General features: G+C 34.5%; 1 protein-coding gene across 7 annotated transcripts in view; it reads left to right on the plus strand.

The window, feature by feature from the left end:
* The window catches only part of LOC150093021 (uncharacterized), a 79,814-nt gene that overhangs the window by 51,836 nt on the left and 7,925 nt on the right, over positions 1-20,053 (plus strand). The window contains exon 8 of one of the 7 annotated variants that reach the window (XR_016550398.1): positions 15,292-15,416. The exons of the other annotated variants lie outside the window; for them this stretch is intronic. The gene's annotated coding sequence lies outside the window, so the exon portion shown is untranslated. The remainder of the gene's footprint in view (positions 1-15,291; positions 15,417-20,053) is intronic. 7 annotated transcript variants of the gene reach the window in all.

Genomic DNA, 20,053 nt, shown 5'->3' on the forward strand with positions numbered 1-20,053 from the left:
TTTGGCTGCTTCATCTGCTGCTGCAACCTTACCTGTAATCTTCATGTTATGAAGTGCATTCTTTTTTAAAAATCTGGTTAGCAATCCTTTTCTATCTGGAAATTCTTTATCAGCCTGGGAAGGAAATAGATGGCTCCAATTACTTCATCTGTTCATAAAACCGAAGAGCTTTTTGGTAATTAAATAACCACTTATAGGAATTCTTCTTTGAGTTAATTCTTCAATCCAAATTATGAGCGCTCGTTCCGTTTTTTCTAATAAAGCATCTCTTGAGTACGATGATAATTTGGCACTTAGTTTTGTGCCAGAAATGGTAGATTTTAAAGTAAATTAAAATGTTTGCCAATCGCTGTCGATCCCTCTCCTTTTGCTAAGCAATCTAAAATTGCAATTTTTATTTCCAAAGAAATTGCTTTTCTTTAGTGCTTTTTTTTCTCCATTGGGCCAAAGTAAATCTTTAAAATAAAAATTAGAATAATTTAGACTTACGATAATGAAAAGACAAACACTTTACTCACGTGCAAAATTAAACTTCACGGTTTAGTGCATAATCGTTATGTACGACGGAGAAATCCCGAATTTGCATGAAACATGCACCGCATAAAATAGATATGTATAAAACGAGACCCAAGTGTATATAGTCAGTAATTCAGTAATTTTAAATGGTCAGTAATTCATTATTCCTCTAATCAGACTTCAATCACACTTCTCACTCCCTGAATGATAACAACAGCAAGCGTGAATTTCAAAACCAGCATTTGCCCCTGCTCCCATGAGTCGTGAATGTTTTCAATGGTATGTTTAATGTTAAAATGTTTCCAAAATTCTTTTACTCGCATTGTTGTTTCTATTGCCTTTGAGAATGTCTTTTTAATAAAAATAGGCTTTGAAAGTTGCAACGACGCCCATGTCCATGGGTTGTAACAATGATGTATTTGGTGGAAAAAATAAAACTTTCACATTCTCACACAGATCATTAAGGGAATTTGGATGACTAGGTGTGTTATCTAAAAGCAAAAGAGCTTTGAAAGCTAAATTATTTCTTGTGGAAGGAACATCATCATGCTCACAACTTGGCCAGGAAACACTCTTTGAGGCTTGCAAGTTTTTGCATGGTAAATTTAAAGGCGCGTTAATTAAAACTTTTGCTGCGTATATAAAGGGATTGTCACAATTAATTTTGCTGCGTTAATCAAATCCCATGTTAGGCAAAACCGCATTAAGCAAGTGATACCTATACTGAATTTTAAAATAATAAATACAGCATCACTTTAGTATTATGACCCCTTGTTAGCAGTTTACAGTGGATTGAAACTCTATTACACCATATATAATTTAATGGCAGTTCAGTTTCATCATTATACTTGAAATGCTATGTGATACTGAAACTCCAATAAACAGGGTGTTAACTGGTAATTAGTTTACGGAATTAACAACGCATATAAAGTATATTAATTAAAGATAACTTTAATAAATAACTTCTATATTTCGGCAACGTCACGTTGCCATTTCAGGAACATAAAGATATGGTATGTGCACGCAGGCACTAACAAAAGCAAATGAGGAAGAAAGCAAGAAACTAATATTGCTCCTAAAGTCCTAATGGTGCCCTCTGGTGGGCTGATTTGGTTGACTTGGCAGTTGGGCTGAAGTTCTCAAAATGTATTTGAACTTCAAATACATTTTGAGAACTTCAGCCCAACTGCCAAGTCAACCAAATCAGCCCACCAGAGGGCACCATTAGGACTTTAGGAGCAATATTAGTTTCTTGCTTTCTTCCTCATTTGCTTTTGTTAGTGCCTGCGTGCACATACCATATCTTTATGTTCCTGAAGATGGCAACGTGACGTTGCCGAAATATAGAAGTTATTTATTAAAGTTATCTTTAATTAATATACTTTATATGCATTGTTAATTCCGTAAACTAATTACCAGTTATGTATGACCAATGTATAAGCCTTGCTACTAGAAACAGGGTGTTGGTCTTACACCAGCTGATGAAAGTTATCTACCATCTGAAGACATTTACAAACATTCATGTCCATAATTGGGATTTGAACCCATAGCCTGTTGGTTGGAAACCTGTGATGCTGTCCACTTCGACAAGGGTGGTTCCTTAATTCACCGATCTTTGCAATTTAACTCTCTTAGGTTTTGTTAATTTTATTGATTTTCTTAATTTTTAGTCAGGTCAGTCATTAATGTCTTTAAACCAGATGTGTGATAATATGCTAAATAATTACTCTGTAGAAGCATTTTTCATTCAGTCTTTACATACAGTTTTTGTGCAGATGTGTGGCATTTTTCTTTGAAGTGAAAAGAATTTTAAAAGAAGTTCAAGTAAAAAGCAATTGAAAGTTCAGGCAGTATAAGGATTATTTATCACAAAAGAAATCCTCATCTGTAATAAGGATTATTTATCACAAAAGAAATCCTCATCTGTAATAAGGAAAAGATTTTAACATAATTGAATGTTCATAAGCCTATTTGTGGATTATAATTAGCTTAAGAATATTCACCCTCTTTCTATATCCAGATTTATATGGTTTGTTTGTTTACTTCTTTAAAAGCTCTACAACTTCTTTGAAAAACGTAGTCAAAATTAATTTTATATAAGTAAAGCATGGCTGAAACGTTAATTGTTGAAACAAAAATCATTTATCTTATACTGCATCAATGTGTTGCAATATAGTTACAAAACTTTCTCCCAGAGTTACACAGTGATCAGCATTCATTGTGTAGAATTTATGGAGACAAAACCGTTGTTAGAGCAATTACTTACAACTAAGAAAAATAATGCTCGACTTTTCACTTTTTATATCAAGGTCATCATCAGGAATACATATATATAAACTAAAAACACAAACTACATCACAATACACATAAGTAAGCTATAGTATAGCTGTTTTGTTTACTGTTTACACTAACCTGACCTCTGGTGAGGGGAAAAGTAAAATTTAAACTTACTTTTTTTTAACAATTAATTAAATTAAAAAATTATATGCAAATGCTAAAAAAAAAAAGAAAATTGAACTGCATCAATTGCTACTCTATAGTCCTGTTATCAGTGGGTTCTGTCCACTGATCTGGTTTTCTTGTGCTGGATTTTGCCATCTTGTTTTTCTGATGTTCTATATATGAATGCTATATGGATTGCAGATGCTTCTTTCATACTCTTGGAATTGGTAATCCATCATTCATGGATTGTCATTGGATTGGGATGATGAATCAACATCTTACAAACTTCTTTAAATTTTCTTTACCAAATTTTCGTGCTGTGTAGGGACTTGGTGCCTTTCCAATTAATTTTGTGACATCGAATGCATGATTGGAGAGGCCTGTTTTACCATAATGAAGGAATTTAATATATTGCTTGTGTTAATTTTCTTATTATTATTTCATTATGGTAAAACAGGTCTTTCCAATCATGCACTCCAAATACATAGTTAAACTTTTAATGTCGAGTAGCAATTCACGTAGTTCAACTTTTATTTATTTGTTTTTTGATCATTTGTATTTTATTTAATTTAATTTTTAAATTAATTTTGTGTAAAGTTAAATTCTACTCTTTCCTTCACTAGATGTCAAACTAGTGTAAGCAGTTATATTATAGCTTACTTATGTGTATTGTAATGCAGCTTGTGTTTTTGTTAATATACATATTACTGATGATGATAATGACTTTGGTATCAAGGTTGAAATGTCAAGTGTACTTTCCTTAGTTGTAAGTAAAGTAATTGCTATAATGTGTGTGTGTGTGTGTGTGTGTGTGTGTGTGTGTGTGTGTGTGTGTGTGTGTGTGTGTGTGTGTGTGTGTGTGTGTGTGTGTGTGTGTGTTTCCATAAATTCTACACAATGAATATAAAATTTCAGTTTCAAAAAAATGTAGAATGCAATAAAGTGTTAATTTCTTTCCATAATAAATTTATATATATTAAGATGACATTTAAAATTTTAGTATAAAATTTATGAAGTATAAACATATTAATGGAAAAAGCCTGATTGAAAAAAATCTGCAGCAGTATATATTAAGAAAATATTATAGTTCTTTTTTGTTCTCACTAAAATAAAGAGCCAAAAGGCTTCGGTTTGGCAATGTAAAATTATATAAGTCAAGTGGATATTAGATCCAACATTATTTCAAAGCCAAATGGAGAAACTATGACAGTTTTATAAGGTAAGTTGACCAGAAAGCTTATGGGAATTCATGAGTTGCCTTAGTATGGACCATATAGAAGACATAGGTTCTGCCCAAATGTCTATATATTCACCTTTTATTGGTCCATTTTGATAAGGTTTCACTGACCTGACAGCTGTTTTGAACTGGTTGGTTCTCCTCAGAGATCAGGTAGAAACCTTAGGTGAGCAAAAACTCTTCTAAGTACTGAGGAACTTGAAATGTCAGAGAGATGTATTTTTCATAAGCGAACTCTCGGTCAGTGTGTAAAAGTAATTACTAAAATAAAGAGCTAAAAGGCTTCAGTTCATATATCAAGTGGATATTAGATCCAACATTATTTCAAAGCCGAATGTAGAAACCATGACAGTTTCGTAAGGTAAGTAACTTACAAATTATTTTAGGGATCTACGTACAGATATGAATAGCTATTCAAAGAATGTACTGAAGTCTATTTCGGTGAACAAACCTTAATCATAACGAATGCCTTACCATCCCAAAATTTTTGGAAATTGTTATACTCAGTTGTGTTAAATAAATTATATTATTCATAATTTAACTTAATTATCATTTTGTTGTAATAGAGGATTCTAATTTGGTGCATGCACTCTGTTCTATTGTTTAAATTCTTTACTGTTATCCTTTGTTCGCACTCAGGATAATACGCAATACGTAAGACAAAATATGCCAGCCTGGCTGGCTGAGTGGTTAGCTGTCCGCTCTCCAGTCAAGAGGCTGCGGGTTCGAATCCCGCCGTGGGCATGGATGTTTGTGATTGTCTGTGGAAATATTAGCGGTGGTGGTCGGCGGTAGATGGCGTTGGTGTAGTTGCAGTCAGTTGGTGGATTCTGAGTGGTGGAAGCCTAGTTGTAGAGTAGATGCCCTCCCTTGATGAGTCTTTGGACTCCCTGGAGGTGAAATAATAATAATAATATATGTAAAATAAATATAATTTCTACTGTGACATGTGACTTTATAATCCACAGGTTTCACTATACAAGAAAAATTAGATAAATTTTAGGTATGGTCATCACTAGCCAATCTTTATGATCTTAGCTATATTTAAATATAAATTAAGACTTTGTACTTTGCAGTACATTACATACTGACATTTGGGATTAAGCTGACCAAACCATATTCTTTATTAATAGAAAACTAAATTTCCTCTGACTGCACCATATAATTAAAACATGACAGCATGGACATTTCACAGTTAAAGCTCTCCATATAACAATCATAAGAATGCAAGAGCATTTGTTCCTTTTGGAAAGACTTAAGTCCGAATCCTTTCTGGATCATGCTCATACAAATGTTGTAGGGATTTCCCCCCCCCCCTCCTGAAAACTTGGGTTTCTCATTTTGCAAAACTGGCAAACTGACCAAAGATACAAACGTTGAATAATATACTGGCCTCATAGTCTTAGTTAAGGCCATAATTCTAATCCCTCCCCCATACACACTATTTTGTTGAGCAAGCAGTGAAAGAAAATAAGTTGGCTACTGGAACATTCTACCCAAATTTGGATAGAGTATGAAGAAAGAAGTAAAGAAGTAGCACTATCAGAATTTTATAAAAATAAAAATTATTTTAATATGATTAGTATTACTGAGAGAAAGAAGACCAAAACAGATGGGATTATAAGATTTAGTCATACTATAAGAAAATAACTATAATATTTAATACTGTACACAAACTGATTGAATGAAGTTGATTCCAATAGAGAGAGGTGCACAAATTTCAATTGTATGTTGTCGATGTTGCAAGAAGTAGGAAAAGGAAATGAAAAAAATAATTAATGATATCAAGGAACAATTGAATAAATGAGAAATCAGTTCATTGATAGCATTTTTTAAGCCCACAGACTGTGAATCTATTTTCATAGGGAGCATCTACGGACCTGCCACAATCTTTGTCACTCACCTCTAGATCCTCACCACTACTTCATCAACACTATGGAATCCAGATCTGTGTGCAGTAGTCCAGATGTGGTCTTATTAAAGCCATATATAGGGGAACAATAACCTCTCTATCTTTTGTCGTTAGTGTTCATCAACTATGTAATCTGATGTGCTGTTTTGGTTACCTTCACAATATGCCCTCTAATTGTCAACTCCCTGTTCATAATCACATCCAAGTCCCTGGCCTCATCAGTTTCCTGCAGTTCAGTTCCATCAGTATAGTACACATCTTCTGATATCTTCCCAAAGTGCATCACCTTACACATGGCCATGTCAAACTGGCAACCATTTACCTTTGTCCATACTGTTAATCTGTTTGTCTTCCAGAATCTGCATCACTTTCATTTACGATTGCGCTTCCCAGTTTAGTATCATCAGTTGTTTACTGATGATGCTAAACATGATGACAGGGAACTATGAAATCATTTATATACAAGTTAAACAGAGGACCAAGTACTGAGTCCTACGGTACAACACTGATCACTTGCCTTCTCCAGGACTCAATTCCTCTGTAAGCCACTTTTTGATATCTGTCCATCTGCCATCCTCTAATCTAAATCACCAGTTTCATATCCATCCCCATTTGCTACAATTTATGCAGTAGAGTTCTATATGGAATCTTGTCAAATGCTTTTGCAAAGTTTAACAATATCACTGAATAGCCATTTCCCTTATCCAACTCCATTGTCACATGATTATAAAAAGTAAGGATATTACTAGGCAAAACCTACCTGTCACAAAAACCATGTTGTCCCTTATAGAGTATTCCTATCCACCCAGTCTTGAATTCTGTCTTTTGCTAGTTTTTCCGGTACCTTAACCACTACTCCTGAGATGCTGATTGGTTTACAATTTGCTACTTCTGTCTTAGAGCCTCCTTTATGCAATGAAATTATTTTATCCTCTTTCCATTCCATTGGCAACTTCTCAGTACTGAGACTTAAATTAAACAGTTTGGTGAGGAGCTGATAATTTCCTTGTACATTCTCATAATCCACAAACCAATATGCCATCTAATCCCTTGGCTGTGTTTGTATTGAGGTTCTGCCATATTTAGCCGTCTCCATTTCTTCAACCTCTATTCTCTTATCAGTCATTGTCATATCTGCCACTGCAATGTCACCATCTAGATGATACACCCCTGCAAAATGCTCGCTCAGTAATTCAACTATGTGGTTTGGTTCTGTTATCTCTCCACTATCAGCACTTTTTAAAGTCATCCTTCCATAGCCATTCTTCCTTTTATTTGCCACATAGCCAAAGAACTTCTTTTGGCCTCATTAGCTTGCTTTCCTCTCATAATTAACTTTGGCCTTCCTTACTATACTGGTCACCCTTCTTGCCTGCACCTTATGCTGCTCATAGGCATGCTGATAACCTTTTCTTTCTGTGCAACTCCTGCTTAATGAAGCTATTCATCCATCTAACTCCTACCTGATTTATCCTTCTAGGTATACATTCAGATACTGCTTCTTCAAACACCCCCCCTTTGACCACCTCCCACGCACCAACAACATCTCTCCCCCTCCAAATTTTTATGCCATTGCTCTGCTGAATGCTGTCTCTTCAGCTTGTCATAATCACCTGCTTTGTAATTCTACATATACCTTCTTAATAGAAAATTCTGCATGTCTGGCAATCTCCTATTTCAAGACAACACTTTCTCCAAGTGGAGGAAGTGCAGCTAAATTGGTTAGTGTTAACTTCTCTGTGTCCATTTCTCTTCCCAATCTATGTCCCCATAGTTGAAATCCCCCATAATAATCACTCACTCTGTACTCATCATGCTTATTTGCAAGTGCTCGCCATCTACATTCTCCCATTTATAACAACAACCAATTACATATTTAGTCCTGTTGGCCTCTATCTCACATCAGATGGCCTCAAATGACTGCCCTCTGTATTCCTGTCTTAATGTATTTCTACTCTTTTATATCATTAATTAGAAGGAATTAAAGTAGAACACTTTTCAGATGTGAACTGTAGGTTCAGATGTATAAATATTAAGGAAATGTTATACCAAATTGAAAACAAAAACTTAACCTTAGAGTTGCAGTTCCGGAACTTTTGCAGTCTGCAAGCCCCTACATAAAACACTGACTTCACAAATCCCATAGTTCATATTTTATGTATGTTGACGGACTGAAGGCAAGTGATAAATTTATCATGGGAAAAAAACAAACAAAATGGGTGAAATAAATATCAGTCTCTACATATCAAAATCTCTCATAGTGTATTTTACTCCTTAATTATTTACTAAGAATATACCCAGTTTATTTCAAATGAAAATTCAAAACAAATTCTATAAGTACTGTTAGAGGAATATTCAAAATATGTCTCAAATGTACTTGTCGAAATTTACAAAATCTCTACAAGTACATGATGTTAATTTAAAAAAAGTTTTTGTATTATTCTTTTATATTCCCCCCCCCTTCATATTGTATGGCATCATCTTAAGTTTTCTTTGAAGAAGTACTGTACAAAACTGTCCGTTGATACTGCGGTGGCGGTAGTAGTAGTACGGATATATATATATATATATAAAAAAATCAGCTAACGCCTTTTTATTCCCGTATAGGGGGAGTAGGCGAGTCCATTTAGCCCTATCTAACTTTGGAGAATGAGTGGGCAGTTCAATCTCCACTGGTACCAATCAGAGATAGATGGCCCAGGCTATCACTAATTAAGCGGTACACAGTGAAGAGAGACGGCTCAAATGTGCCGCCATCTCGTGGTCCCTAACCCTAACACAATATATTTAATGTCTGAAATAATGTGGGCTCTACGATCGATTTTCTTGAGTTTCCGGGAGGAAAAACCCACTTGCCCGTGCCAGAGATTCCAACTAACTCAGGAACTGGTCGAAAAAAGGCTTAGAAAAATTTCCTCTAGTCGCCGACTAGACTCGAAACCAAGTCTTCCTTCGTGTCGCCAAGTGCCGTGGTGTGCAAACGCCACATCCACTGAGCTACACAGGCTCATATATATATATATATATATATATATATATATATATATATATATATATATATATATATATATATATATATATATATAAAGTACTGTTAGAGGAAAAAATATATATATATATATATATTTTTTTTTTAAATTTTTTTTTTTTTTTTTTTTTTTTATAACCACATCAGCATCAGTATGGGTGAAATATATCGTGAAATATATCCATCAATTATTTCAGTGTAACATCAAAAGTTTTACAACTCTAATATGCACTTTGTATCTCCGGCAACTTTGGCACGTGTACACATCAAGACTGGCTCAATTGTTAATCAGATTCTCTATCTCTGAAGCCACCAAAGAAAAATTGTTGCAAATCATCGAGTCTGTTTGTTTCTATATCTATTTTTTTAATTTACAAATGATGAAAACACTTTTTTGACATATGTGCATTGCAAATTGTAGTAAAATTGTAATTCCTTTATTTGTCAGTTTATGTGTATTCATTTCTTACACTAAGTCAAAAATTAATAATTGACTGTTTTTTAAAATCAGTCTTATCTGAAAAATCACAGGATATTTATAGCCATTTCTCCTCCACATTTTTAACCCTTATTTCATAGATATTAATCCACTTTGAAGGAGTTTCTAATCCAGTTATTTTCTTCTGACATTGGTAGAAATTATTCCATGAATGTTGTTTGGAGCCTCTCCAAATGTGCAATTATATTGTATATTATTATTATATTACCAATTTCTCTATTTAGCTAAAGATTGTTTTTTCTTAAAAAAATATGTAATGTACTAGTCAATCTGTTTTAATTTCAGGCAATTGATCCAAAACAAAGTTTTTTTTTTTTAATTGCAGATTCAATTTGAATCTGCAATTAAAAAATACATATATTAAGACCTTGAAGAGATAAATGTAACTCATTAATTTTTGAGAAAATGTTGACTAAATAGCTTAAAACTCAAACTTTGGGGAAAAAAAACAACTTAATCTTTCATATAATACACTGGTGTCCAAAACCTTAGGACAAACACTATTCCTGAAGATTACAACTGCAAAGTTAAACAAATCAGCTTGTAGCAATTTGTATAATTGATGATTTCAAGTAGAAATCAGGCACACATTTAAATTTTTGAATTGCATGCCAAGAGATCATGTGGTATCATTCGGCAATATAAAACACAAAAGAGTGCGTTAAGCGAATTTTTTTTGATCTGACATTAGTACAAATTATTCCATGAATGTTGTTTTTGTGTTTGAAGGAAGCTCTTTTCATGAAGGAATAAAGTTACAAACTTGGATGTCTTGTAATGCTCAAAGACATCATCTAAATGATTTCACCTGGGGAAGAATTATTGGAAAGCTTGAAGAAAGTCGAAGAATTATTGATATTACCAGAGCGTTTGAAATCTCACATAGTGTTATATCCAGGCCCCTGGCAGCATTTCAAACCAATGGAATGTGTTCCAGAAGTTTGCTAAGAGGTTACTCTTGCTTTACAGAGCATGAACATAGATTTTTGGTTATAACAGTAAAATGTAATTGATATATCATGGGAGATCAGCTTGCAATTCAGTTCCATTTAAGCATAGGTACATGGATATTTTGACAAAGAGTGGAAAGATGCCTGCAACTAGTAGGCCTATGCCTGAAGGCCTGTGGTCTGATCCCTTTATCCACCACTCATCATGTTTTCAGTGGTGACATATCCATAAAAATTGGACGAGACAACAATGGGCTAATGTACTCTTGACAGATGAGTCATTTTAGCCCTTCCTTTGATTCTAGATGAATTTGATCTGATGTGAAAGTCGTACTGTTTACCATTGTGAGAATGTTCTCAAAAGGGATAGATACGGTGGTGCTGGGATCATGGTGTGGGGAGGCATTATGCTTAATGGATGCATCGAGCTACAAGTGCTGGAAGAAGGGACTGTGACTGGTGAATAATATTACAACAAAGTTCTTCAACGTTGTGTTCAATTGTTCCTTAGTGCCACATGTGAGGAAATCTATTAGTTTTCTGTAAGCACTGTATATTAATTCCTAACTAAATTTCTTACAAATTAAATTGCAATATGTTTTTTGCAAAAGTTAGAAAATTTAATTTGTAAGAAATTTATAACACATTGTTTGTGTAACATAATTTATTAGTATGCTGGAAATAAATATATGTCCACATTTGGCTGTAGCATGAACATTTTTTCATATACAGGCAAAAATGGCCATCCTTAGCTTTTAGACACCAGTATATAACTAGATAAATTAACTGTTTTGTGTCAAAAAAAAAAAAAAAGCAATGAACTTCATTTTATAGTTCAAATAATCCATCAGCATTTTTCTCAGGAGAGCCATTTAATTTTGATATGAATTAAAAGACAATTTTGTATACTCTCCTTTAATTATACTATTATCTAAAATATTCTGGAATTAACAATTTTAACTACCTTATACATTACAACTTTTTAAACTTTGGGGCATATATTTTGATGCAAGAGCTGCTACATGGACATTGCAATATTTCCACAGGGTGCATGCTTAATGTATTCTCTTTTCGTTCTGGTAGAAAATCCAAAATGCTTCCAAGTCGCAAATGAAGTACCATCGGTGCAGGTACCAACTTGTTAAGCCTATCCTGTTCCTTTTTCATGGAAATAATTAAGTCAAATTAAATCTCTTTGTAGTTTGTGCTTTCTTACATATAATATTCATAAGATAATAAAGGAGATAACTTGCAAAAGGGCAAGATGGGATATCGGCATGTGTGCTAAAGGAATGTTCAGCCAAAAAGGCTTGGCTTTGACATGTTTGTATAACTTGAGTCTTAGCTCTGTAAAGAAACCCCAGAAATGGAAAGAATGTATGCTAGTTCCATTGTACAAGGGTGGTGCAAAAACTGTTGTGTCTAACTACCTATATATATCTATCACTGGAGTTGGTAGTGAAGATTTTAGAGAATTTGGTAAGAATTCATGTACAGACAATGGATTTGCAAATGATAAGCAAATGGATTTACTGTTCTTTGCAAGGCTGACATTGCAAAGAACAGCATAGGTTTATTAAATGGAAGTCATGTTTTAGCAATTTCTTTGCTCATATTTTTGGTGGATAGATAAAGTTTAGGGGGCACATTGCAAAAGTGGCTAAATCAGCTCATCAACTCACTTGGTTGTTGAAAAATACTTTGATGAGCAGAGACAAGCAAGTTATTGTACCTCTGTATCGAGCCTTGATAAGACCTCATCTCGACTACTGTGCCCAGATTTGGTCACCTAGGTTTCTTCTTGATGGGGAGGAGGTGGAGAGGATCCAGATGCGAGTGACCAAGATGATAGCAGGTCTATGGAATGAACCTTATGAGAACAGGTTGAAGATTTATGGGTTGCAGAAATTAGTTGATAGGTGGAAAAGGCTAGATATGATCGAGACATTCAAATTGCTAAAGGGTTTCTATAGGATTAATTCAGAGGATATTTTTGAGATCAGGACTGGTGGTGGGAGAACTAGGGGATGCCTATGGAAGCCAGGCAAGAGTGTGGTTAGCAAGGGTTCTTTACTTTTAGAGTGGGGTAAATGAGCGGAATAAGCTGCCAGAGTCTGTTGTGGGTGCTATGACGGTGAGTGAGTTCAAGGCAAGGTATGATAGATACTGTGTGGATACATGTATAGTTGTGTGGACATGATGTTTAGGACTTCCCTCGACGAGTCTAAGGACTCCCAGGAGTCACCCGTAATAATAATAATTTTATAATAATGTTACTGCTGAGTTGGATAAAGTAAATGGATGAACTGTTAAGCTGTGACTGCTAAGTTATTTGATAGGATACTACATGAAAGGCTATTGCATAAACTGGAGAATATGGAATTGGAACATAAACTATTGCCTTGGAAAAGTGGGTAGCTGATGGATAAGTATCAGCAAGTGGTATATGGTAAGTGTGAATCTACCACATTTAAGGTGATCAGTGGTATTCAACAGGATTAGTCCTTGGACCACTGTTGTTCAATCTGTACATTAATGATGAAAAAATAGAGAGGGCATAGTGCTTACATGATTTTAATAACTTTTAATGGTGGACAAATGATAATGGCAATTCAATGTTAGTAAGTATAAAGTTATGCACTTTGGTATGATGAGATTTCCTGTTTGCATATCATATTGGTGGGATTATGTTACGAGAAATTGATGAGTATCTTGGAGTTATGGTGGTTAGGAAACTGAAGTTTCAAAGATTACATTGCAAAAAGTTCAAATACAACTCAGAGGATAATTGCAATATTGAAACAAACATTGACATGTAAAGATAAAGTCACTTGACTACCTCTTTATAAGGTACAACCTTAGGTGTTCACTATCCATAATAAAGCTTAAACATTTATAACACCAAGAATAAAAAACAGATTTATTAAACTCACTAATATTTTGCTGGTTTTTTACCCAGCATCATCCAATGATAACTGTGATGACATGCACACAACACTAAACCAAGTAATTGTTACAATTTAAATTGTTTCTACAATTACTTGGTTTAGTGCTGTGTGTTTGTCACAGTTATCATTGTGCCCTGATGATGCTGAGTAGAAAACCAGTGAAATATTAGTGAGTTTAATAAATGTATTTTTCTTCATGGTGTTAGTTATACCTTTAAGCTTTAGTATGGATGAAAGTACAACCTTGATATAGCCACACTTGGACAACCATGCACAGATTTGGTCAGAGGTTTTGGAGGGGGATAAAGAAACTGTAGAAAGGGTACAAAGAAGAGTAATAAAAATGATATCAGGATTATAGAACACGGATTACTAGGACAGATTGAGAGTATATGGACTGCAGCTACTGATAAACAAGAGAAAGAGGGCTGATATGATGGTGATCTATAAAATTCTGAAAGGGTATTATAGGTTATCAACTGATGAAATTTTTCATTATGTGGAAGGTGGAGAGAGGACAAGAGGCTAACATGGAAGTAAGTTTGTGTGTGGTTAAGAAAGGGATGAAAGCTAGATTTTTTTTTTTTTCCTTCTCATAGAGCAGTGAGTGTGTAGAACAGTTTGCTTGTTGAAGTGGTGAGTGCATTTACTGTGAATGAGTTTGCAAGATAAGGGATGATATCTGATATGAGTGATCTATGGCCTCCCTTGATGAGTTTTTGACTCCCTTGGGGTTTCTTATGATAATAATGTATAAAAAAAGCAATAAAATAACTAAATTTGATTCATTCAACTATACAGCCATGGTATGTAGGCTCTTGCTTACTGTCTGTATTATTATTATTGCTTCTATATTTTCCAGCATATTGATTTTCTTCATGATATTGTGTTGTTGGAAAGTGGCACCAAGTCAGTAATTTTTGCTGAATTTTTTGCAAAGCATACATTTGACCACATCTTTTATGCATGACCCAATTAAATTCTCTGCTGTACTGCGAGCCTTAAACAATTTTGCTGTGTGACTGACATATGATGCTCCAAATACTTTTTTGTCATCATAATTTATTTTCAATGCAAAAAATTTAACTTTAACTAAATGTTGAGGATCTCATTTTTAGACATCATTGAAGGAAAATGCTGTTGAACACCATCATAAATTGCACACTTTGGGTTTCAGTGGTTTTCATCACTAATACATATAAATCTTCATTTAAAAAAATCATTGTTATATTTTCTTAGGAAGAACTTATGATCACTGGAAAAATAATTTAAGTGTGATGAATCTTAAATTATTTTTGATTCATCAAACTTGGATGGTCTTCTTTTGCTTTTCAAATATTTCTAGTTTTTAACAACATATCCATTGTGATGGTTTAAGCTGAAATATTTTAAGACCATATTAGACCATATAAAACTGCACTTACATTAATGTAAGTGCAGTTTTAGCAAGTTTTTTCACTTGTTTATAAATTAAATTAAAAATTTAATTTAGAGATCATGAAGAAACTTCATGTGCAAACTTTGTTTGCTAACACTTGGATAAAGGATTAAGCAAGAATATAATTTCTTGACATTTTTAATTTAATGTAAGTGCACACATGCACTACACACACACACACACACACACACAAGATAGCCATGAGTAGGGAGCATTAGATTGTCCCCACCCATGTGTGTGTGTGTTGTGTGCATACACTAGCTTATTAATGATTTTCTGTTTCAAAACTGATTATATGTTTGTCTCTGTAATATTTTGCAGGCATTATAGAAATTTTATCACAAACCCCAGTTTGGGAACTGTTACCTTAGAGAATGGATGATAAAAATATGGAGAAAACATTAATAGACTAAGCAGAAAAAAGCATATGACATGTTGTCTGCAAGGTGAGAAAAATACAAATTGGAAGAAAGAGCATCACAGAAACAAAGATGACAGGTTGTATAAAAATTACATATAAGGATATTCTGGTGCTAACTGTAGATCTAATAATAAAACAGAAGAAAATGAAATGAAAACTCTAAATGTCAAGAAGCCACCAGAATAGATATATTTAATTTTGCATGATTATATGAATATTTTACAGTGCTTTAAAACTTTTTAAGAAAGAATCTTCAGTTGAGTTTTGTAGAACTTTGAAAAAAAGTATATTATTATTTTTATTATGTGACACCTCCAGGAGTCCAAGGGCTCGTTAGGGGAGGGTACTCTACTTCACTAAATATATCTCATCCTCTCCACTACTACTTAATTCTCCTACTACGATACTGCTACCATCAACGCTATCTACCACCCATTATTATATCTCATTCTCTCCACTACTACTTAATTCTCCTACTGCGATACTGCTACCATCAACGCTATCTACCACCCATTATCAACACCAACAACAGTATTTTTTGTCTGTAAATTGTGTATGTTTAATGAGGAAAAAGCTGTTTAAAATATTAAAACTATATTTTTAATGGCATTAAATGTTTATCTAACCTGTAACTGTCCAGAATTTCAAATAATTAGATGTGTTTTTATCTAGATAATCACTGATTATTCAGTCATTGTTTTAAATGAACTTGCTGATTATGTGTATTGTTGTTCTAAAGGTGGCTATTAGAAGCACTTATGGTTTTTCTGTTATAATCCACGTGTGAGCTGTGTTCTGAAAAATTAAAATTATTGTCATCATTAAATAACTTGTGCATTTTAAGAATACTGACAAGAAACTTGCATGATTTCAGATATCTAGAATTTCTGATTAGATTTCAGATATCTAGAATTTCTGCCACCTCCAGACCCATGGAAACTAGTTAAATGTGAGTTTATTCACTGTCTATAACCTACACCCTACACTAAAGTCGTTGCAAGTTGGTAGTTAGAAATAAAGGATATGATTTGATATGATGTGAAATCATGCATAAGGCAGGTTGATGCATTATCTATTTCTCTTTATAAACTGTACTATTTTTTTTAATCTCATTCTAACCATGAAATGTTATTAACCTATAGCACACTATTATTGCAGGGATGTAAATACAAGCCATGTTCAAAAAGAGACTGAACTTTTGCTATAAAGACTTATTGCTCATTTTACATTTTAAGCACTGTCCCCTTCAAAGTAGTCCCCTCTACTGGTGATACACCGTTCCCAACATTTCTTCCATTGTTGGAATGCTTCCTGAAACGCAGTTTCTGTGATGACACACAGTTCTCTTATCACATTTTCCTGAATCTCCTCTATGGTTTGGAAACAACATCCTTTCAAAGGGGTTTTAAGCTTGGGAAACAGGAAAAAATTCTGTCTATGCTGGAGAATAGAGTGGGTGGGGTACAACAGATGTCTGATGTTTTGCCATATAACTGCAGATGAGGAGTGACACGTGAGCAGCACATTGTCATGGTGCAACATCCAAGTCGGTTTTCCCATAATTCAGGCTTTTTCCTGCACACAGCATCCCTCAAACACGCTAAAACTTCCTGGTACAACTCTTTGTTTACTATCTGACCACGTGAAACAAATTCATAATGGACAATGCCTTTTCAATCAAAAAACACAACCAACATCACCTTGATTTTTGACCGACTCATCCATCGACGCTTAAGCCACTCATAGCATTGCGTTTGGCTCAAACAATCTTCCCTGTATGCTTGGTTAAGCAATTGAAATGTCTCTGTAAAATTTTTACCAAGTTTGCAGCAAAATTCACACACACATGTAGTTACTTTGTCACTAATCTGACGAACAGCTTGTGCATGTGTTCACTTCAGCGGATGTAACTTGACAACTAATGCTCATAGTAGAATGGGAAAAATGGCAGTTTGTTGTTAAAACCTGCTGCTAGGTTCACTCAGCAGCCGCAGTGCACTCTCTGTGCTGGTTGCCGGTTGACGTGCTATTTAAAAAGTTCGGTCTATTTTTGAACACCCCTCGTAATCTCTCCTCTAGAGATCTGACTTGACACTCTTTCAAATAACCAGGAATTATAATCTATATGGATTGCTTTCTTAAGAGGGTAAGAATAAACCTGGTGTCAAAATAGACATGTATGTTATATGAAACTCAAGAGACTCTGTGGTAAAATTTAATTTAAATTTGATTAAGCAATATCCCAATTAATAGTGGTGTGCTTCAAGGATTTTAGAACCATTGCTGTTTAACTTGTATGTTAATGACAGAAGAATTGAAAAGAATAACATGTAAGAAAGTTTTAAAGCGAATAAAAGTTGAGCAGCTCTCAGATGTGAACTGTAGACTAAAATACACAAAGATTATTGAAGGAAAAATGAAAGAGTTTGAGAACAGGAATCAAACCTTGGAGATTCAGTGGCAAACTCTGAAGAAAACATTGATTGATTCTGCCAGAGAGGCATGTGGTGAGGTTGTTTGTAAGGATAAAAAAATCAGAACTCCTTGGTGGACACAGGAGGTTAAAGAGGCAGTGAAGGAAAAGAAGAAAGCATACCAAAAGTTCCTGTCAAATAAGTCAGCTTGTGCTCTTAGAGAATATAGAGACAAATGCAAGAATGCTAAACACACTGTAAAACTAGCTAAACAAAAGTCATGGGAGGACTTTGGCAAGAATATAGAAAATAAATATCAAGAAAGTGGCAAAATATTCTGGAGGTTGTTGAAGAAGCTTAAGAATGGAGGAAAGAGTGCTGTAAAAGGAATTAGAGATGATAAAGGTGACATGAAAACGGGAGAAAAAGATATCCTTGAAGTATGGAGTAATTACTTTGAAAAACTGCTAAATGAAACAAGCAGTGATAACAGCACAGTGGTAAAAAACACTGACCAGGCTTGCAGTCAGGAATACATATCCATACTTGAAGTAGAAAAAGCCATCAAAGGCTTGAAATGTGGAAAGGCAGCAGGAGTAGATGATATTCGACCAGAAATGCTGAAGTATGGTGGTATAAGAGTCTTACAGTGGCTGCACTGCATAGTTCAGAAAGCCTGGACAGAGGGACGAATTCCCGATGATTGGAGTAGAGCTCTCATAGTACCCATATATAAAAAGGGAAATAAAACTGCATGTGAGAATTACAGAGGTATTTCCCTACTTAGTGTTCCTGGCAAGATCTATGCAAGTATACTTGAGAAACGGTTGAGAAGAATTGTGGAAGAAAAGCTTGGTGAAGAACAAGCTGGATTCAGGCCAAATAGAGGCTGTCAGGATCAGATCTTCACTTTACGACAAATAGTCGAGAAAGCATGGGAATATAACAAAGATCTGTATTTAAGTTTTGTTGATCTGGAAAAGGCATATGATAAGGTGCCAAGAGAGAAGCTATTCAATACGCTGCAGTTATATGGTGTCAATGGGACATTATATCAAGCAATACTTAGTCTTTATTTGAGTTGTAAGTCAGCAGTTCGAATTGAAGGAAGTACAGGAAGATGGTTTAATGTTAAATCTGGTGTGAGACAAGGATGTACATTGTCCCCTCTGTTATTCATTATCTATATGGATCACATTATGAAGGAAAGTGGTATTGGACATGATATCAAAATTGGAGATGTTAATGTCAGCTCTTTGCTTTATGCGGATGATGTTATACTTCTAAATAAATCCGCTACAAGTCTGCAAGATTCTCTGACTAAATTGAATAGCTCTTGTAATAGATATGGTATGAAGGTCAGCAATAAAAAGACAAAGACAATGAAAATAGGCAGAATCATTGAAAATGTCAACTGTGTTGTGAATGGAGAACCTGTGGAACAAGTAAAACATTTCAGCTATTTAGGCACGATTTTTACTGAAGATGGTAAATTAAATGTAGAAATAGACAACAGAATCAGCAAAGCTGGTATGGTGGGAAGTCAATTGAATAAATTCATATGGAATAAGAGAGAAATTAGTCGGAACACTAAATTAGCTGTATACAAGACAGTGTTCAAACCAGTTTTAACTTATGGATCTGAGAGCTGGGTCAGAAGTAAAACACTTGACCAAAGACTAGAGACTGCAGATATGAGAGTCCTGAGAAAGATTATAGGCGTGAACAGATGGCATCAATGGCAGTATCATATTAAAAACGAGGATATTAGGAAAGAACTTGACATTGTCAGCATCCAGGAATGCGTTAGCAGAGCTAATCTCAGGTGGTATGGTCACTTAAACAGAATGGGCGAGGAAAGATTAGCAAAACAAGTGTTCTCTGCCAGGTTGGCAGGAAAACGACCTAGAGGAAGACCAAGATATAGGTGGATTGATACGGTACAAAGTGCTTTAGACGATAGAAATATAAGATCTGATAATATTGGAGTGTTGACAAGTAACAGACTGATTTGGAGGAAAATTGTAGATAGGAAATTAATAATGATGTAATTTTTCTGATGTAGTACTATCATATCCTGTACACCCCTTGAGGGTACATGGCAGGAATTTGATGATGATGATGATGATGATGATGATGAATTGAATGGGAACATTCAGTTGTTTGTAGATGATCTAAAGTTGGGAAGTACTATGAGTAGAGCAGTGACTTTACAAGAGGACTTGAATAGACTGAGTCAGTGGGCAGC

The sequence above is a fragment of the Typopeltis vanoorti genome, chromosome 24 (assembly GCF_054136105.1).
Source record: "Typopeltis vanoorti isolate ZY-2024b chromosome 24, IOZ_Tvanoo_1.0, whole genome shotgun sequence".
NCBI lineage: Eukaryota > Metazoa > Arthropoda > Arachnida > Uropygi > Thelyphonidae > Typopeltis > Typopeltis vanoorti.